The 22,433-nt window shown below is 38.3% G+C and overlaps 2 long non-coding RNA genes across 2 annotated transcripts in view; one reads left to right on the top strand and one right to left on the bottom strand.

Annotated features, from left to right (window-relative positions):
• Positions 1–1,541: 1,541 nt before the first annotated feature.
• Positions 1,542–22,433, bottom strand: part of LOC124236364 (uncharacterized) — a 77,241-nt gene continuing 56,349 nt past the window's right edge. The window contains exons 2-4 of the long non-coding RNA XR_006887707.1: positions 13,056–13,099; positions 2,087–2,133; positions 1,542–1,994 (exon numbers count right to left, since the gene is read on the bottom strand). This is a non-coding gene — a long non-coding RNA (uncharacterized LOC124236364). The remainder of the gene's footprint in view (positions 1,995–2,086; positions 2,134–13,055; positions 13,100–22,433) is intronic.
• On the top strand, positions 2,094–15,735 carry LOC124236358 (uncharacterized). The gene is made up of 3 exons (XR_006887705.1): positions 2,094–2,312; positions 3,008–3,119; positions 13,484–15,735. It is a non-coding gene; the product is annotated as an uncharacterized LOC124236358 (long non-coding RNA).

The raw sequence follows: 22,433 nt of genomic DNA, 5'->3' as shown, positions 1-22,433 counted from the left end.
AACCAATATTCTGTATGTCAATTTCACCATCTGATACATAGGAAAGTATATTAAGAATGTATGTTAAGGAAAGTATATTAAGAAAGTATGCTAAGATGCACTGGCAATTTAAACATCTTCCTCTTTGCTTTTACTGTATCTTTTGCTTCAGTTAAGAGGAATTTCATGAAATATACTGTCATTTTTGAACAATTCATCTAAGAGAGTAAACAACAAATAGAATTAAAAAGAACAGTCTTGGGGCTGGCCTGGTGGCACAGTGGTTAAGTGCACATGTTCCACTTTGGCGGCCCGGGGTTCGCTGGTTCGGGTCCCTGGTGCAGACATGGCACCGCTTGGCAGGCCATGTTGTGGTAGGCATCCCACATAGAAAGTAGAGGAAGATGGGCATGGATGTTAGCTCAGGGCTAGCCTTCCTCAGCAAAAACAGGAGGATTGGCAACAGATGTTAGCTCAGGGCAGATCTTCCTCAAAAAAGAAAAAAAGAACAGTCTTTTTCATAAGTGTTTTCTTCTCATAAAATAATTCAGGAAAATGCCAATAAAATCTATTTTTTCTTGTGTTATTTCATAGTATCAACAGTAAGATAGTTAAAGTGTGAATTAACTTTTACTAGGGAACAAAGGCTGTTGAGATAACCTGGACCACCTGAGTTTAGGATCTCTATAAAATATCTTCTATCTTGAGAACACTGTCTTTGCTTTAGGATGTAGCGTACACTATCGGTTAAGCACATACATTGTGAACATCAAAGTGGCTGGGTTTGAGTCCCAGTTCTACCACTTAGTAGCTATCTGGCCTGTGTTGTGAGGACTAAAGTTAACATGTGTAAAATATTTAGAACAGTTTCAGACACATGTAAGTTCTATGAAAGTTTTATTCTTATTCCTTAATAGAAAGAATTCATTCTAGATCACTAACTTGTTTTCTCCATTTCTCTCTTTACTGTTTTTACCTATAAAAAATAAACAACTTATAAAGATTTTTTTAGCAGATCAGTCTCTCTGTGACAGAAGCACACAACACTTGACAATTTTTGCTTATTACACAAACCAGAATATCCTATAGATTTCATCTTCTTGCTAACATAACTGGATTAGCAATCAGAAACAAATGCAATTAGATGACAATTGTATGGAATAGGAAAAATGTAATTAAATAGTAAAGAGCAAACAAAGATGTTTTTATTCCATGAGAAAAATAAATTTCAGGCCTTGAAATAAAATATTCTATACAAGCGAAGAATAAGATTAAAAAGGTATTTAGATACACATGAGGCCTGGTGCCATGAAACAGTGATATTGAATAAGTGTTAATATTATTTTTGGCAGTAAATAACTTAAAAATATTCAGAATAAAATGCATCAGGATATTAAGATTAACAGAAGGCAGAGTTTTCAGAGCCTCGTTTACATGACTATATATATATATTTCTTTTTTTCTTAAAGCTTAGAAGTGGTTTTAAAACAGATTACAACATTTGCATGAATGAGTACCAAATGAACAATGAATTTGTGAAGAAAATGAGCCCTCCACCCAGTCTAGTAATTTTATGGTTCAAAAGTCATATCAGATTATTTTTAAGCCTTTATTTCATTGTGGGTATAAATTTGAAGTATTATCTCAAATGTGAAGAAGCATGAAACAGCTCATTGTGGAGTTCAAGGAAATAGAAACAACTACTGGGGCTATTTCTACACTAAGCTCATCCCTAAATTCAATTGCCGATTTTAATTATTTTGAGATAGTTTGGGCTTGGGAGACGTCCTTAAGGGTTAGTTGTTATATAATGAAAAATATTGGGCAAAATTATTTGAACAGACTGTTAAGATGACAAGGTAAACAAATGAACAGCTTTCCTATCCAGTTATTTCTTTTCCTTTATTCATCAACAAATCTCAGAAGAAACTATGTTCCAGGAGCACATTGTTCTCATGCTTTGGATACAAAGTTAAAATTGATATAACCCTTTTTCAGGAGAAGTTCACTGTTGGCTAGGGAAGAGAAACACAAAAACAGATCATTGTAAGGCAACGTTCCAAGTGTTAAAGAAGGATGAGAATTGTTTGCCGTTGGGAATGATTACCTTTGAATAGACAAGTCTAGAAAGTCTTCATGGAGAAGTCCTGGGTCCTGAAGAAAGAGTAAGAGATTATCAGGAAAAGAAAAGAGGAAAGCAGGATGTCTTCTGTGGTTACTTTTTAAATCTAAATATTTTAAACGATTGAATAATCTGTGGGAGCATGCTGGGAGTCAGCCAGAAAACAGTCTGAATGGACGCAATTTGAGAAACAGTCGACCTTGGTTAACTGGTAAGTTGATTGATACGTAATTGAAAATCCAGTTATACGGAATGTGACCATATAAATGTCTAAACCAGGACACTTTTGAGAAAGAAAGGGGGAAGTACTGTGTTAACAATCAGGCCAGAACTGGTGTAAACTGAGACCGTCCTAGGCAAATTAGTCACCAGTCACACACTATTTAAAGGACACAGGAGTCAGAGAAGGCTCTGTCAGGGCTCTTGCTTCTTTTTTCTGTGATACTCTTGCTCTCTCCTTCTCTATGTGTCAGGTTTGTCTTCAAGCTGACTTCTCTCATGGTTCTAAGGTGGCTGCTAACAGTTACCTGTGCCTTATGGTTTTCTCTTCACACGCAGGAAGAGAGAAAATGAGTTAGTTATTCACAACCACTCAACAAAATTCTTAAGCTTCTTTTTAATTTTTCCTAATTGGAATGCCCTTGATGCTACTTGCTAACTGGCTTAGGCTACGGACAAGCAGGCTAGAATGGTTAAACAGGACCCATTGAAGTTGGTAATAAGGATAATCACACCAAAACTGTGTAGCACCTATGTAAGGAACGGGGAAAAATAGAGTTGGAGAGATAACCACAATACCACCACACTGAGTTTTTCTAAAATAATGGACAATTTCTAGGAAGTCTTAAATGCGAAAAGATCCCAGTTAACCTCTTTCAACTTTTGTTATTTTTTTTTTAATAACAGCTTTATTGGGATAGAGCCACAGACTGTAAAATTCACTCTTTGAAAGCACACAGCATTATTCACAACAGCCAAAGGATGCAAACAACCCAAATCCAACTCAAGTGGTGAATGGGTAAGTAAAATGTAGTATACCCGTACAATGCAATATATTTGGCTATAAAAAGGAATAAAGTATGGAAACATGCTGCAATGTGGATATACCTTGAAAATATGCTGTGAAAGAACATAGTCACAAAAGGCCACATACTGTATAATTCAATTTTCACCAACTGTCCAGGATAGGTGAATCGATAGAGATAGAAATTAAATTAGTGGTTGCCATGGGCTGGAAGGAGAGGGAAATGGGGAATGACTGTTAACGGGTTTAGAGTTTCTTTTTGTAGTGATGAAAATGTTCTGAAATTAAGTGGTAATGGTTGCACAACTCTGTGACTATACTAAAAGTCACTGAATTGAAATCAATTCAGACCATGACAATATCGTTAGTCAGTAAGGAAATCCAAATCAAAACCTTAATGAGAGACCACTTTGCACTTACTAGGATGGCTATCATAAGTTTTATTGACGATGTGGAGAAATGGGAACTCACATATATTGCTGGTGGGATTATGCAATGGTGTAGCCGCTTCGGAAAAGAGTCTGACAGTTCTTCCAAAGGTTAAAATAAAGTTACCACACAGCTCAGCACTCCTAGGTTTATACACAAAGAGAAATAAAAATATATATCTACACAAAAATCTTTTAACCTGGTTGTTTGCAACACCCCAAAATTCATAGATTCAAATCTTAACCCCCATGCTGACATCATTAGGAAGTGAGGCCCTTGGGAAGTGAGTAGGTCATGTGGGTGGCGCCCACATGAATGGGATTCACGCTCCTATAAAAGAGATTACACAGAGCTCCTCAGCCCCTTCCACTACGTGAGGACAGTCAGAAGTCACAGGCTATGAACCCTGAGGAGGGTTCTCAATAGAACACGACCGTTCTGGCACCTTGATCTTGGACTTAGCCTCCAGCACTATGCCAAATAAATTCCTATTGTTTATAAGCCACTCAGTCTGCGGTACTTTGCTTTAGCAGCTCACAAGGACTAAGATAGATGTTGAGCATGTTTTCCTGTGCTTATTGGCCACTTGTATATATTGTTTGGAGAAATGTCTATGAAAATCCCTTGTTGATTTTTTAATTGGGTCTTCATCTTTTTATTATTGAGTTCTAAGAGTTCTTTATATATTCTAGATACAAGTCCCTTATCAGATATATGAATGGCAAATATTTTTTCCCATTTTTTGGGTTGTCTTTTTCCCTTTCTTGATGGTGTCCTTTGAAACACAAAGGTTTTCATTTTAATGGTCCAACTCATCTACTTTTTCTTTTGTCATTTGTGCTTTTGTGTCATATTAAAGAACCAATGGCCCAATCATGAGGTCATGAGGTTTACTGAAATATTTTCTTCTAAGAGTTTTGTAGTTGTAGCTCCTATATTTAGGTCTTTGATCCAATTTGAATTAATTTTTGATATGGTGTGAGACAGGGGTCCAATCTCATTCTTTTGCATGTGGATATCCAGTTGGTCCTGGTATCATTTGCTTAAAAGACTATTCTTTCCCCATTGAATGGTCTTGGCATGCTTGTTGAAAATCAGTTGACTATAGGTGTAGGGATTTATTTTTAGACTCTCATTTCTTTTCCATTGATCTATGTGTCTATGCTTTTGCCAGTATCATAGGGTCTTGATTACTGTAGATCTGTAGTAAGTTTGAAATTGGGAAGTGTGAGTTCTCCCACTTTGTTCTTTTTCAAGATTGTTTTGGTCCTTGTGGAGTCTCTTGAGTTTCAATATGAATTTTCGGATGAGCTTGTCAATTTCTGCAAAAAAGCTAAGATTTTGATAGGGGTTGCAGTGGATCTATAGACCAATTTGAGTAGTATTGCCATCTTAATAATATTAAGTCTTCTGATCCATAAACACTGGATGACTTTCAATCTATTTAGGTCTTCTTTAATTTCATTCAACAATGTTTTCTAGTTTTCAGTTTTAAGATCTTACATTTCTTATCTTAAAGTTATTTGCAAATATTTTATTCTCTTTCATACTCTTATAAATGGAATTATTTTCTTAATTTCATTCATGGATTGATCATTGCTAATGTATAGAAATACAATTGATTTTTATATATTGGTCTTGTATCCTGAAACCTTACTAAACTTGTTTATTAATTCTAATAGCTTCTTTGTGACTTCGTTAATATTTTCAATATATAAGATCATGATCTTCCAACATGAATAGTTTTACTTCTTTCTTTTCAATCTGGGTGCATTTTATTTCTTTTCCTTGCCTAATTGCCCCAGCTAGAACCTCCAGTATAACATGAATAGAAATGGCAAAATCAGACATCATTGTCTTGTTCCTAATTATAGGGAGGAAAGCTTTCAGTCCTTCACCATTAATTATGATAGCTGTGGGTTTTATCAGGGTGAAGAAGTTCTTTATATTCCAAGATTGTTGAATATTTTTATCATAAAAGGGGGTTTCACTTTGTCACATACTTTTTCTGCATCTACTGAGATGATCATGTGGTTTCTGTCTTTTATCCTATTAATACGGTGCATTACATTGATTGATTTTCAGATGTTAAACCAACCTTGTATTCCGGGAATAAATCTTACTTGCTCATGTTGTATAATCCTCTTTACATGTTGCTGGATTCAGTTTGCTAGTATTTTGTTGAAGATTTTTATGGTTATATTCATAAAGGATATTGGTCTATAGCTTTATTTCTTGCAATGTCTTTGGTTTTGGTATTAGTTAATACCGGCCTCACAGAGTAGCTTGGAAGTAGTCCCTCGTCTTCAATTTTTGGAAAGTTTTTCAGAGATTTGTGTTAATGCTTCTTTAAATGTTTGGTAGAGTTCACCAGCAAAGCCATCTGGGTTTGGGCTTTTCTTTTGGATAAGGTTTTTATTTTTTAATTACTATTTCGATGTCCTTACTTTTTATAGGTCTATTCAGATATTCTATTTCTTCTTGAATCTGTTTCAGTAGTTTGTGTCTTTCCAGGAATTTTTCCATTTCATCTAGGTTATCTAATTTGTTGATAAATGCTTTTTTATATTATTCCCTTGGAATCCTTTTTATTTCTGTAAGCTTGGTAGTAATGTCCTCTCTTTCATAGCTTACTTAATAATTTGAATTCTCTCCTTTTCTCTTGGTCAGTCTAGCTAAATGTTGTCAACTTTGTTGTTCTTCTCAGAAAACCAACTTCTGGTTTTGTTGATTTTCTCTATTGTTTTTTATTCTTGATTTCATTTATTTCCTCTTTAATTTTAATATCTTATTCCTACTTCTGCTTACATTGGCCTTAGTTTGCTCTTTTTTCCCCCAGTTTCCTATGGTGGAAGTTTAGATTACTGATTTGAGATCTTTTTTCTTTTTTAATATAGGTGTTTACAGCTATAAACTTCTGCATTGCTTTAGCTATATTGCTTTAGCAAGTTTTGGTGTGTCATAGTTTTGTTTCCATTCACTTCAAAGTTTGCAAATAGGGCACATGAAAATGTTACAAAGCTAACTGCTCTTACCTAGATTCATCCATTTTTCTTAAATAAAGGCTCCTCAGATGGTTGTAGGTCTTTGGTTAATTTTCAGAGTTCTAAAAAAGTTTCTTTTGACAATTTTTGCTAGTGTTTACTTTGCTTTTAGTGTTCCAAAAAGATAGAATTTAATATTTTTATGTTAACTTGGGATATTTTACTAACCACTTGGCATACATGATACAATGGAAGTCAGGCTAGGTCTTAACTTAAGACTGACTAGGAAAGAGAAATTTTCAGTAGCATTTATAACCTCCTATTTTACAGCATCTTTCCCAATCTCTTCTTATGTCTATGCCCTCCCATCACCTTGACCAGCTCATCTGGCCCATGGGCCTTGATTTACTCCATAATTTATATCACTAACTAACCTTGGCTAGGGTACATATATTTATCAGTGGAACCGGAATCCTTCCAGAGGGCTATAAAATGTATATGCCAGAAAGAGATAGGAAACAATTTATTCTAAAGAAGGAACAAAAGTAAAGTAGTTGCATTAATGTTTGACCATTCATAACTCTTCCAAGGGGGCTATTATTAGATCCCTAGACGAGAATGAACAAGAAGCAGATTCAAATATTTTATATCTTTCTTTGATTTGCAATGGAACCTCCCCATTATTAAAATTAAGGAAGGTACTGCTCCACACTGAGCCAAATTACCCTCAAGACTTTAGCGAACATCCTCTTCTGGCTCCCAGTGTTGGATCACCAACACATAGACTAAGTACATTTACTCATTCATTCAACAAATATTTATTGAACACCTATTACATAATAGGCACTGTTTTTGAGTGATGGGGAAATAGCAGTGCACAAAACCAAGTCCTTGTTCTCATGGAGCCTATATTCTAATAGAGAAGGCAGGCAATAAAAATAAATAAATAAATACATATATCGGTATGGGAGAGGAGATAGAGAGTAAATATGGGTGCTGCAGTTGTAGACAGGGCTTCCCTGAAGAAATGACATTTGAGCAAAGACCTGAATGAAGGGAGAGAGTAAGCCATGCAAATATATAAGGAAAGAGAGTTCCAATTAGTGAGAAGTGCAAGTGCAAAGATCCTGCAGAGGAGCACATTTGGCTTCTTGGATGAAGAGCAGATAAGATAGTAGGGCTGGAAAAGAATGATTGAAGGGAAGAAAAGTAGGAAATTGGTCAGAGTAGTGGCCAGGGTTTAGATAATATAAGGCTCTGAAGGTCATATCAAGGATTTTGGATTTTACTTTGAGATATGAAGCCACTGGAAGATTATGAGCACATGGGTGACATGATTTGACTCACATTTTAGAAGGCTCTCTCTGGCTGTTGTATAAAGAAAAGTCCATGAGGATAAGAGTGGTAGCTAATAATCCACTTGGGAGACTATTAAAGTAGTCCAGGGAAAGGATGATGTGGATTGTATCGGGGTGTATTTATTTTTATTGCCTGCCTTTTCCATTAGAATATAGATCCCATGAGAGCAGGAACAATGGAGATGAAGAGAGTAAACAGTTGGATTCAGGAGGTATTTTGAGAGGGATGCCAACAGGATTTGCTAATAAATAGGATATAGAGTATGAGAAAAAGAGAACAGTCATGGATGTCTCTAAGATATGGAGCCTGAGGGTGAATAGTGGTCCAATTTACTGGGATGGTGATCACCAGAAGGAGCAGATTTGAAGAAGAAATTAAGAGTTTTGTTTGGATATGTTACAAGTGAGATATCTATTAGGCATCTGTGGTAGATTGGTAGGCCTAAAGTTTAGGTGTGAGCCCTAATGTTTAGGGCTTCCAAATGTCTTAATCAAATCCTAGGTCCCCAAATCTGGGCACAGGCATACTGTCCACCAGGAATTCCTAGAATACTTGTGATATGGAAGACCTAGTTTGACCAAGTATACAACGAGAATGGTGAGATGTGGACATTAGGAGGCTAAAAAGTAGGATGAGCATCTTTCTGTTTCAGGTCCATATTTTGAAATTGGAAATATAATAGAACTTTATTTGCACTCCTTTGGAAGAGTTTCTTCCTATTTAAATTTCTAGCTACAACTTGATTGCCCCATAAACAAAGAAACAATAAATAGAAAATTTGTCATCTTGTCTCTTACCTTAAAAAGGGCTTTTTGTAAATATTAATAAGAAGTTAAGATTCCAGAGGCCTAGTGAATTGAGTTCAAAGATGGAAAGTTTTAAAATTTTACCACACTTTTATGTTTGAGGTAAGGAGGGCTCAGCATGTTTATTTACATTTTGAGAGAACTGATAGGGATTTTTTCCCTTTTGTTGATGCACATAAGAAATTATACCAGACAAAATGCTAACTCAGAGATAAACAAATCTCAGTTCCCTAGAAGCAGAAGCTAAAAAGAAAGTCATCTTGAGAGTGTCTGAAGGTCATTCTGAAGGACATACCCTTCTTAAAGGGCTACCACATACAGTTATGCCCAAGGTTGTCCAGGATTAATGTCATGAGTATTAATACTCCATGGACAGTGGAAACTAACAGTGGTTTTTAAAGTGAGCTCCAACTCAATTGTACTAGAGAATCTTTATGCTGGTTCAACGTTAACTCTGTGATCACTTTTGAACCCTAAAGTGGAAAAGCCTGAGGCAAAGCGCTGTTCCACCTGGAGCTTGTTACCAAGTCCCCAGAACTGCTGATGTCTTTATCATTTAAGCAGTGTTCAGAATCCACGCTAAAAAAATAAGAATTTTAATAATTACAACAAATAGTGTATTTCCAAGGAGTGCAGTAAAGGGGAATCAGTATATATGTCTAGGGTATCACCAATTCTCTCGTACGAGCTCCTTTGTTTTCAAAGCTCCCAGCAAACTTTTGTTTCACTCTGACAGTGTGTAACTAACAAAGGATGTTCCAAAATTATAAGGGATGATTTGAAATTAAGTTGCTTCTCATTGGAGCAAGTTTATCTAGTATATTCCCAGTGGCAGGCTATGCTCTGGAAAGGAGAAATGAAAGCGAGAACTTGAAGGTAGGAGGATGTGCTCCTCTGAAAGGGGAACAGAGTGACTCAGTGACCAGCCAGGGTGAACATACCGAATCTAATTAGGTACATGCTTATGCTACCTGGTTTTCACTTACAATTAAAAAAGAAAGACATGGGGGCCGGCCTGGTGCATAGTGGGTACGTTCGCACACTCTGCTTCTGCCTGGGGTTCGCCAGTTCAGATCCCAGGTGCAGACCTATACACCACTCATCAAGCAGTGCTGTGGCAGGCGTCCCACATGTACTATAGAAGAAGATGGGCACAGATGTTAGCTCAGGGCCAATCTTCCTCAGCAAAAAGAGGAGGATTGGCGGCAGACATTAGCTCAGGGCTAATCTTCTTAAAAAAATAAATAAATAAAAATAATAATAAAAAAATAAAAAAGAAAGACAAAGAGGGTATATTGTTTGCTTAGCTGCTAAGTTAACAAAAAACAGAACTTACTATACCCGCATCTGAAGAGAGATTTTGATGTGCATGTGAGGGGTTTATTTTCAATATGAGGAAAGAATTACATATGATCATACACAGATTACATGATCCTTAAGTCAGTGAAAATATTTTCTGATTACAGCAGCAGCATGACTCATAAAGTTACAAGTTTCTCTTTTTGCTTCTGTTTTTGTTGTTTAGGTTTCAGCTTAAATATCACCTCCTCAGGGAGGCCTGCTCAGACCATCAAGTCTAAAGTCACTCAGTCTTCATTTCCTGCCAAGTACTTATTATATCTGATTTTTTAACTTATTGATTTCTCTCTTTAGTTTTGGTCTCCCTTACTTCAGAATGAAACCTCTAGTCCATGAATGTAGGAACCTTGTCTATCTTGTTTACTGCTGTGGCCCAAGAACCTAAAATTATGCCCGATGGGACACAGATATTTATTGACTAAGTAAATGAATGAATTGACAGTGAAGAGTGAAAAAATTGGTAAACTTCCCAGTTTATTACATAAACATAACAAAATCCTCAGACCAAAACCAGAGTTAGCACATACAAAAAGAATACTGGCCAGACCAAATTTATTAGTGAAAATTCTGAATAAAACACCAGAATAATAAATATAACTGGAAATTGATAGAATTACCCACCATGACCAAATAGGGTTTCTCTCAGGGTTTTGGTACGTTTTTTACTTTTTTATTTTAAGTTATCAAAGTAATATGGAGATGTGATTTAAAAACTATGATAGAAGCACAGAAAATTAAAAATAAATGTCCTTTACAAATTCCTGCTCTTAAACCTTGTCCCACTTTCTATATTTGTTCCACTTTCCCTCTCTAACCTCCACTTCCTAACTTTGGTCAGACACGCTGATATTGCCAAGGTTAATAACATTTTATGTCCTTCAGTTATCATAAATAATACTTCTATGCTCTGTGGCAGAAGGGAAGATTGGTACAACACAAAATCAGAGTGACAGACAGTGGTTAGATCATTTAGGTCATAAATAATTGTTAGCCTAAATTTTTCTTTTTTATGCTGTGGAAGATTCACTCTGAACTAATATCTGTTGCCAATCTTCCTCTTTTTATGTGAGCCACTGCCACAGCACAGCCACCGACAGACCGAGTGGTGTGGTTCTGTGCCCGGGAACTGAACCCAGGCCGCTGAAGCAGAGCACACCAAACTTTAATCACTAGGCCATTGGGGCTGGCCCAGTCTAAATTTTTTTTTTTTTTTGAGGACCATTAGCCCTGAGCTAACATCTGCTACCAATCCTCCTGTTTTTGCTGAGGAAGACTGGCCCTAAGCTAACATCTGTGCCCATCTTCCTCCACCTTATATGTGGGATGCCTACCACAGCATGGCTTGCCAAGTGGTGCCATGTCTGCACTGGGATCTGAACTGGCGAACCCCAGGCCGCCAAATTGGAATGTGCACACTTAACTGTTGTGCCACCGGGCTGGCCCCATGGCCCACTCTAAATTTTAACATAGATCTGAAAGTTCTAGTCAATGCTGCAAGATGTAAAATAGAAATAAAAGTATAACTCTGGAAAAGAATCAGAGAAATTTAAATTTATTTAAAATACACATTAGGTGGCCCGCCCTGTGGCCGAGTAGTTGAGTTCGAGAGCTCTGCTTCGGTGGCCTGGGGTTTCACCAGTCCAGATCCTGGGTGTGAACCTGGCATCACACATTGGGCCACAATGAGGTGGCGTCCCATATGCCACAACTAGAATGACCCACAACTAACATATGCAACTATGTACTGGGGTGCTTTTGGGAGAAGAAGGGAAAAAGAAGAATGTATTTAAAAAAAAATAATAAAATACACAGGGTGCAAATCACATATTTATTAGTTCAAGCATATTTATTTTATCTAAAACTTTCAACCTTATTTACTTTTTGTCTACTTACTGTTACCAATTGATAGTGTTGAGCTGAAATTCCTGTAAGATTTTTTGTTTCTTTCCATTTCATTTTGTATTTCTAATAGTTTTTTATTTATATATTTTGTAAAGTTATATAGGACATGACGTTCTAATGATCCCATTTGAACAGAAAAATTATTCCTTGCTTTTATTATTTAACAATGTATCTTGGAGATCTTTTTGTGTCATTTACTTTGAGTTTTAACCAGCTACACAGTATTCTAGTGTGTGAGTGACTCATTCTTTATTTTAACCAGTCACCCACCAATCAAGGGCACATATCAGACCTTTGTACTTGCTGTTCTCTTTGCCTGAAATGTTCCTCCCTCAGAGAGCTCCATGGTTGACTCCCTTCCTTCAGATTTCCGGTCAAATGCCACTTTGTTACAGATGCATTTCCTGACTGCTGACCACTAAGATAGTGTGCATAAGTACATGTGTGTGAACACACACACACAGTTGCACACACACACACTAGTACTCTTTAGTTCCCTTTTCATACATACAAACATGCATATACACACAGTAGAAACTCTTTTACCCAATGAAGTCAAGACTGTTAGTTGGTTGTTTAATCAAAAAAGTTAAAACAGGAAATCATATAAAATGATACATTTTTAATGTATTTTAAAAATTTAATTTTAACTTAAAATTTTTCTTTTGGTATGAGTTTATTAATTAGAGCTTCATGTTTTCTTTCTTGTAAAACTACAGGCAAAGTGCATTTTCTATGATTTCCATTTGAAGTAAGACTGTAATTTTTAAAACATTATTTATGTCTCTTTAAGTAGAATGAAGACAAACAATTTTGAAGCAATCTCAGCACAAAATCCCTCTTGATTTTTCAGTTCCCCCCCCAAAGATTTTTATTTGTTTTTCCTGTGGCTAATTTGATAGTTTAAAAAAAAAAAGAACTCACCTTTATCGAGTTTCTACCATTTCATATAGATGATGGCTTCTTTTATGCTCATTTCTTAATCAGTTTATGTAACATTTAATCTAATTACTTAAATATAATAATAATCATAATTGGCTTAAAAAGGCTTAAAATGAAAATAACTGACTTATGGTAAGAATGAAACTCACCTGGTGGAAGCAGACATGTGGATGCTGTAAGTATTCATTGCGTGCTAAACAGAGAGAATGAAGAGTGTTGGTTAATCTTGTGAGTCAGCTAAGTGGAGGTTTGGTTAAGAAAGCACCTATTTTGAGCAGCGGTATGTGTTTGCATGTATGTGTTAGTACACACAGAGAAAGTTTTCTGGTTGGATGTTTAAGAAATTGCTAACAGTAGTTGCCTCTGAGAAGGATGAATGCAGGATGATATGGGAAAAAGAATGACATCTCATTGTACTGTTTGAATTTTTTGCCATGTGCAAATATTATTTTTTTTCCTTAAAAATTGTTTTAGAAGTGATCTGGGTTTATCAAATTTCAGGCTACTGTTGTTGCTTGTTAGGCATTCCCTCCACCTCTTCTGGTAAGAGATCCTGAATCTCTTGCTTCCATTTCAGGTGAGGTCAATCATAAGACCACCTCCTGGAGACAGTGATTGGTGGAGGGAAGAGTACATGACCAAGGCAAATTAAGTCCAGACCAGTCAGGTTCTTCCTGGTGTTTTTTCCTAACTGAAGCATCTTTCTGGTGAAGAAGCTATCAGAAGAGAGTTCTGTTTCCCCTTAGGATGTGGAAAGTCTCAAGAAACTATTACTCCCACTCGAAAAATACAAAAAAGCCAGATAATCTACAAAATCTTAAATTTTCTTGAGCTCATCACAGAGCCAAGGTCAAAAGGCAACCAAGTAAACTGAACTCCAAAGAGTGACAACCTACTCCAAAGAGAGATGGAACATGCAAACTCTCACCTGTGGCAAATCATGGGAGAAAAAGGTTACCAAAATAAAAACAGGTAAGAAGAAATTGGCTAAAACGTCAACAAATTCTTAAAAGTCAAGTGTGATCTAGTGTCATTTTGAAATAGCTAGAAGCCCCAGACACAAAAAACGTTTGCACTCACTGGCAAACTCTATTCCACGGCCACTGAGTGCTCACAAGAAAGACTGGGGGCAGGGCAGGAAACTTGCGAGAGCCTCTCCTGGGTGGCACAGCCATGAAGAAGGTGATCAGCTACTAATGGGGGACAGGCACAAAATCCCACCCAATTTCCTGGATCCTTCTCTCAAAGGAAACAAAAGCGTTAAGCTCCTGGGAAGGGGTAGCAAATCTTTTCATTCTCAGAGCCAGGCAAACTTCCATGGCTTGTGGGAGAGGAGTAGAAACAAAACCAGGTTGCTTCTGGAGTAAGGGGAAGGAAATCCTCTCACCTCTAGGACAAAGGCAAAGAACCATTGCCTCTGGGAGAAGGATAGAAGCTAAAACCTCATATTGAAGAAGGAGTGGGAATCTTCCTTTGGGCCCAAGACTCTGCACCAAAAATAAGCAGAGATCTGCTATCCTGAAGGAGGAGCAGGAAACTCTCTTCTACCCAACACAGAGCACAGTTACAAGTCAGAGTTTAACTGACATGGGAAGTCAAAGCAGAAATATGAAGAAGGGGTGGGAATACTGAGAAAACCCAACCTCAAACACAGGAGCACAGGGCCTGCCTAAGACCAAGGCTGGACCAAAACAACAGAGAACCCCTCTGTTCCTATAAGTCTAGAATCAAGCAACAAACAACTTCAGTCTACTACTTAGGGGAACAAGAACATGGAGAGGGACCCTGTCTGTGGCACAGGTACACAGGAAGTGCTGAAAGCTGAGAGTGGAGCAAGAAAACTGAGATAAATTTTCTAGGATCCCAAGCCCTGCTATAAGCATAAGCAACCAAATCCTGGAGGAATAGGAAGACTATGATGCCCTGAAAGTAATGGGAACAACAACAAAACCCAAACCCAGCTCAATTCATGACTAGGTTGACTCTATCCCTCACAATATTAGTCCAACAGAAGAAGAGGTATATTCATTTCTGGGCATAAATATTATTATCTCAATCTCTTACGTTTTTCTATGCACACTATCTAGTATTCAATAAAAAAAAAAGGTAAGTTATACAAAAATCAAGAAATAAACAACCTATTGCTCAGAGATAAAGCACTCAACACAAACAGACACAGAGATGACCCAAATGTTGAAACTATCATATAGGGACTTTAAAACAACTATGATTAATACTTTAAGAGATCTAGTGAAAAAGGTAGACAACATGTATGAACAGATGGTAACTTTCATTAGAGAGAGAGAAACTATAAATAACCAGTCAAATGGATATGCTAAGGAAAAAACATGAAAGAAATGAAGAATTCCTTCAATGCTCTCAGCAGCAGACTGGACACAGGTAAGCAAAAAATCAGTGAATTAAAGAGAGGTCAGCAGAAATTGTCCAAACTAAACATTAAGAGAAAAAAGTGAAAAATACTGAAAAGAGTTTCCAAGAGCTGTGGTACAAAACAGTCTAATATATATGTAATTGGAGTACCAGAAAGAGAATAGAGAACAAGGCAGAAGAAATACTTGAAGAGCTAACAGTCAAGAATTTTCCAAAATTAATGAAAGACAACAAGATACAGATCTAAGAAGCCCAGAAAAATCACGAGCAAGATTAAAAGAAAAAACAAAACACAAAAATCCCTCCTAGACATCTCATAGTCAAACTTCTGAGAATAAAAGGGTAAAGAGGAAATCTTGAAGGCAGCCAGAGGAAAAAAATTACCTATACACAGTCACAGAGGGGCTAGCCTGGTGGTGCAGCAGTTAAGTGCACATGTTCCACTTCGGCGGCCCAGGGTTCTCTGGTTCGGATCCTGGGTGCGGACATGGCACTTCTTGGCAAGCGATGCTGAGGCAGGCATCCCACATATAAAGCAGAGGAAGATGGGCATGGATGTTAGCTCAGGGCCAGTCTTCCTCGCAAAAACAGGAGGATTGGCAGCATATGTTAGCTCAGGGCTAATCTTCCTCAAAAAAAAAAAAAAAAAAAGAGAGAGAGAGTCAAAGATAATAATTACAACAAAAATATTTTTTAAATAAGAAAGGAATTACAGTATATTTATCATTAGAAACTATGCAAGCCAGAAGACAATGGAGTGGCATCTTTAAGGAAAAGGGGAAAAAAACCTGTAAGCCCAGAATTTTGTATCCAGTGAAAATATCTTCCAAAAATAAAGGCAAACTGGGGCCAGCCCTGTGGCCTAGTGGTTAAGTTCATGTGCACTCCACTTTGGTGACCTGGGTTCACAGGCCTGGTTCCTGGGCATGGACCTACACCACTCATTGGCAGGCATTGGCAGCCATGCTTTGGTGGTGACCTACATATAAGATAGAGGAAGATTGGCACAGATTAGCTCAGGGCTAATCTTCCTCAGCAAAAATAAATAAATAAATAATAATAAAAAATAAAGGCAAACTAAAGATTTTTTTCAGACAAACAAAAACTGAAAGAATTCATTGTTAGAAGTCCTGCATATTAAGGAATGCTAAAGAAAGTTCTTCAGGCAGAAGACATATGATACTAGATGGAAATTTGGATCTACATAAAGGAATAAAGAGCATCAGAAATGAGAAAAATTATAGTAAATATAAAAGAATTTTTTCTTAATTCTAACTTTTAAAGAAAAACCTATAAGGCCATAAGACCATGATTGCTGTTCAGCTTCATTAGAGAAGACTGAAAGAATAAAGTCAATAAAGAATAAAGAAACTGAGATGAGAGATGGCAAGGGAGAGCATACTAACAGCATTCAGGTCCATTGGTTCTGGAGACCCCCAAGACAGCCACCATTCCTGTCTTCCCCATGATGTTGTAATCTGCTTGAGGTAGCATGAGTTACATTTCTGTCACTTTAAACCAGATATTGTCTCACTTGCTATCCTCTTTGATTTATATTTGTAACAAGGTGACTCTGGGTGAGACTGGATCCCCAAGATTTTTGAATATTCAGTAAAAAAAGACTGAAAAGGAACTAAGTTTTATATAGACTAGAGATGACCCAGATGTTGAAACTATCAGACTACCAGACTTAACCTAAACTGGGCTTTGATTTCTCAAATATGACATGTTTTTAAGATTTAGAAAATGTAATGATTAAAGATATTGTGTGTTTGAGTCTTATTGATTCCCTAGAACCAGATCACATGCCTATGGGGTGGTTTCCCTGCAGGTAATACACATCCCACTAATAATTATCTTAGGGAAATGATGTATTTTTGAGATTGAAAAAAATAGAGGATATGCAGGACTTAAGTGGGTTTTAGTGATGAGGATCAAGGCTGCCCCAAGGGAGAAAAGCCCAAGGTGTCCTGCCCTACATACCCATCTATATAATCCTCTGGAAGCGTAGGACATCCTGACCTGATCCGATCTGATTCTTATCTAAAGCTATAGGACCACCGAATAACCAGACCCTACCTACACTGATACCATTTTAATGATTTTACATAATCTTTCCTTGTCTTGTAAAGAGATAGCTCATATACCTATACCTTAAATTTACCCCTACCCTCAACCCATGTTTGCAGCTCTTCACTGCCCATGGGTCCTGTCCCCATGCCTGCAGCCCTTCACTGCCCATGGGTCCTGTCCCCATGTTGCAGCTCTTCACTGCCCATGGGTTCTGTCCCCATGCTACTCCATGCTATTCTCTGAATAAAGGAGCACTACTACCAGACCTTGAGAGTCCAAGAAATCTTTCTTTTGACTCCTCGGCTTGCCGAGCCCACATCATTAGAATGAAGTAGGAGGACAAAAACCCTTTTTTTCTAAGGCCAGAGAGCCAGTTTGGCTTGAACTCTGACGTGTGGAGGTACCAATAGTGATTCTAGTAGACGAATTGTGAACTAACCCTCCAGCCATGGAGGCAGTACATGAGCAAAGCAACGAGTTGGCCCTGTCAGGAAGAAACCTCAGGACAGATTTGGGCTTGTGTGATGGGTATAAGTTGTTCCCATTATTGCACTACCCTTCCATGATCCCTGAACCATTAGTCATGTCACATTAAAAGTTACAGACTGATCTCCTTTGACTGTGTCAAATTACACAATTGCCAAAGTGTGTTCTACCTTGAAGGCCTACTGGTGGTAGCAGGTGTGATCCCTAAGAAAGAATCCTGTGGCCAACGGCTCAGCTATCTGAGAGTGGTAGGTTGCAGAGACTGCTGGGTGACAAGTTCAAAAGTACACCACATGGAAGATCATAAGGGGCCAGTTCCTGAGCAGACATGAGACGACACCCTGGAGAATGCCGTGAAATTGATGAGGAATACAATTGCCTTCACTGCTGCCCCTGGAAGCAGAACTTGAGATAGGGACTCAGATGCAGGTAATTTATTTGGGTGATCATCCCTGGGAGCAAGAGGGAGGGAGAGGTAGAGTGAGACAGAGCAGGCTTATGTGTAGAGCAGGGTAAAATTTGATTTTTTTTTTTTTTTTAGGAAGATTAGCTCTGAGCTAACTACTGCCAATCCTCCTCTTCGTGCTGAGGAAGACCGGCCCCGAGCTAATATCCGTGCCCATCTTCCTCTACTTTATATGTGGGATGCCTACCACCGCATGGCTTTTGCCAAGCGGTGCCATGTCTGCACCCGGGACCCGAACCAGCAAACCCAGGGCCGCCGAGAAGAGGAATGTGCGAACTTAACTGCTGCACCACCGGGCCAGCCCCTAAAATTTGATTTTTAAACGATGTGGTTTTTCTCTCTTCCTTTTGCCCAGATCATTCTCCTCACTATTCAAGGAGCAGGAAGACATTTTTATACACACACACACACATGCACACATGCATAAAAGGAATTGAATTATTTGGATTTTGAGCTCTTGAGTAGGCTTTTGTAAATCTATGGCAGAGACAATAATCTTCAAAGTCATGGTTTTCAACTTCCTAAACCTGATGCTTAAGAGAGAAAAGGATAAAAATCTGGCTTTAAAAAATAAAGGCAAAGATGGAGAACTCAGAGCATAGAATTTCACCATAAAATATTTCAGTCAATTTGGGATCGATGAAGGTTAATGTAAAAGCTATTTTTCTACTCAAAGAGAATAAAAGTTTGAGTAGCAGAGAAGGGAGGAGATGTGACTAGACCTTAGATACTGCCTGAGTCCTTGGGAAGGTTCTCAAAACAATACCTCTGGGGGTTGGGTAAGAGGAGGCCTAGGGAAAGAAACCTCTGAGAGGGCTGAGATTCCTGAACCCAGAAGATGCAAGCCTCATAAAGAAGCAAGAGTCCAGTGTAGGGCCTAAGAGGTAGCTCAACGGGAGAATGCGCCTAAGGGCAGCCATCCTCACCTTAACCCTACCCTCTCTGTGTAGACTGGAAAAAATTAGTGAGAGGGGCTGAGTACTCAAAGGTGTGGGACAAGGAAGTGCTGAGTTTGGGTCAATGTTCTAAAAAGGGCCTGGAGTTAGCATAAGAGGATGTAGAATGTGTGGATGGCCCCATCCAAGGTCATGTCCCCTTCTCAGGACAACCCGTATCCAATGGCTGATCAATATGGAGACAAAAAGACCCAGCCCTCTTACTCAAACTTGGGACAATTCTGATGGGTCATCCCAGCTTCAGATGGGGACACATTGGCAGCTAAGGCCTCTGTTGAGACCACATCACAATTTAACTTCTTCCTCTGTTCAGTCCTGCTTCCTTCCCTTCTTCTTCATCGATGTGCCACCCAAGAGAGCTCCCTAACAAACTTTCTGCATGCTAATCTCCATCTGAGTCTGCTTTCTGGGGAACACAACCTGCAACAGTCTTTCAGCCTGCTTTGGGAAAGGAAGACTTTGTAAGTCAGGTTAAGAGCCTGGATGTTAGTCTCAGGACAAGGTGGAGTCATTGAAGGGTTTTAAGAAGGAGGTGATTTGACCAGCTGTGGATATTAGATCCCCTGGCTACAGTGTGGAAAGTGGACCCAAGAGGGCTTGACTGGAGGCAGGGACATCATAAATGTGGCTATTGAATTACACAGACAAAAGATGATAATTCCATGAACTTGGAAATGTGACAATAGAGATGGAAATAAGCTGACAAATTGTAGTAATATTTACGAAGTTTAGTCAAAAGGACTAATTGATGATATGTGGGTTTGAAGGAGTGGGAAGAGTCAGAAATGATGTTCAGGTTTCTGGATTGAGCAATTAGTGATGCCATCACCGACTCCAAGTTACAGCTCTTAAAAAAGAAGACACTTCCTACTCCCTACTGCACCTGAGCTGCACTGTAAGTCTCAAGGAGTCTGATGATTTCCTAAGTCCTGTATAGGGTGACTTTTTCCCATTAACTCCTCACAGAATGCAGAGCCAGCCATTCCCCTTCCAATGCCCCACCACCACTACAGAAAAGCAGGAGAACTGGGCTCAACTATTTGTGCCTCCAAAACATATAAACAATTATTTATGCCGAAAAGAGAAAGAAAATTCAACATACGAAAAAATTGAGGAGAAGCAATATAGCAGACAGTTTAAAAACATGCATTTTGGAGTTAGACTGAGTTCAAATTCTGGCTCTACCACTTATGACATATCAATCTGAGCAAGTTATTAACTTTTCTGTGCCTCAGTTTCTGTTATTTACAAAATATGGACAATGATGGCACCTACCCCAAATGGTTTTTGTGAACATCAAATAAATTAATGCAAGGAAAATGCTGAAAATCGTGCCTGGCATACAGTAATCACTTAATAAACGTTATCAATTATTATTCCACTAGAATGTAGGCTCTGTGAAGATAAGAATTTGTCCCTTTTTTTGCCTGATGAGTCTCCAATGTCTGGAATGGGGCTTGGTGCCTAACAAATAGAGTCACACAATCATTATTTGTTGGATGAAAAAGATCCCTGAGAAGAGAGTACTGGTTGCCTACCCCAACAGGCATTCTTCCCTCCCTCCTTAGTAACAGAATCCAGATTTTTGTCTGGGCATACTAATACCTGGAATTATGTTTTCCCGCTTTCCTTGCAGCTAAATTTGGTCAATGAAATGTAAACTGAAATGTCTTATGGAACTTTCTGCCATATCTGGAAGTGGCCCTTCTATCTTGTCTCTTCTTTTGGCCTGCAACTAAGATGCCAGAAGTTGCAGCTGCTGTCTTGAACCAAAAGGTACCCTGAAGATGGAAGCCATGTGCCAACATGATGGACAGAAACATTGTAGCTTGAGACTCTCATGTTCTCAGAGAACTGCCAGGCCAACCCAGGAACGCTGACCTCCAGACTTCTTTTACTGGAGAAATACATTTCTCTATTTTTGAGCCAACTTTGTTTTAGGGCTTTTGGTTAAATGCTGCCAAACTAATCCTAATTAATACATTTGTTGAGCTGATGATTTTAAACTACCCTAATAAGGCCAATTATTCAATCTCAGAGTCTTGTATAACAATCTTTAACAGCATTTATCCTTTGGGACTTTTTATATGCTTTTAACAGGAGACATGCTTTGTCCACAACGAGAGGAAAGGGAAACTCACATATATTGGATACCCACAATGAATTAACTTCTTCCACATACATGAATTTATTTAAACATCACACCTGGGACGGTGGGTATTATTTGCCACATTTTCAAATAAGCAAACTTAGGCTACAGATGTTTACTTGGCTTGCCCTCAGTCACCGTGTAAGAAAGTTGTGGAGGTGGAATTTGAACCTGTGTCTGTTTGGCCCCAGAGCCCATGCCCTTCCCATGACCCCTCACTGCACACAACCAACCACATAAACTCATTCTCAAAGGCCCAAGATTGGTGTTCCTCATCACGTGGCTAAAGAGGTATCAGCATAGTTATTTCCTTTGGCATAATCTACCTTTACTTTTTCATTTGCTGGCACTTTGAAAACTTGGGGTCCATTGCTTTAAATCCATCTTTATTTCTCACAGGCCTTGTTTTCAAATCACAGATTTCTATTCACAAGGTGACAGCGGCTCCTAAATATCTCCCTCAACCACTCTGACTTGCTAGAGCCTGTCGTTCCAGTACCAATAAAATGCAAGTGACTCAAATTGAGATTACCAACCTCTCATCAGACCAGCTGGAGAGAGTGCATGGTCTGCCTTGGCCACACCCAGTTCTCTTTCCCAGAGTTTTTCTCATTTACTAAATATGATCTCAAGGCTGCTCCACCTTCTGTACTCTCTATCTCAGTGAACATCATCACCGTCCATCCTGTTGCTTAAACCAGAATCCTCTGAATCATTCTTGATACCTCCCTCTCCATCATCCACCACATACAGGAAACATTAAGCCTCCTTTTCCTTATCTTTTATGTGTAACATTAATCCATCCCCTATTTCAGGCCAGTACTCGCTTATTGATATTATTGCTAATTTTTCTCCTTGCCTCCAGCCAATTCTACACTTCAAAACACAAATTTTATGTCATTCCTCTTTTTTTTTTTTCTGGGAAAGATTCACCGTGAGCTAACATCTGCTGCCAATCTTCCTCTTTTTTTTTTTAAGTCCCCAACACCCCAGCACGCAGTTGTAT

The sequence above is a fragment of the Equus quagga genome, chromosome 1, assembly GCF_021613505.1.
Source record: "Equus quagga isolate Etosha38 chromosome 1, UCLA_HA_Equagga_1.0, whole genome shotgun sequence".
NCBI classification, from domain to species: domain Eukaryota; kingdom Metazoa; phylum Chordata; class Mammalia; order Perissodactyla; family Equidae; genus Equus; species Equus quagga.
This window is presented reverse-complemented; position numbering and strand designations above follow the sequence as displayed.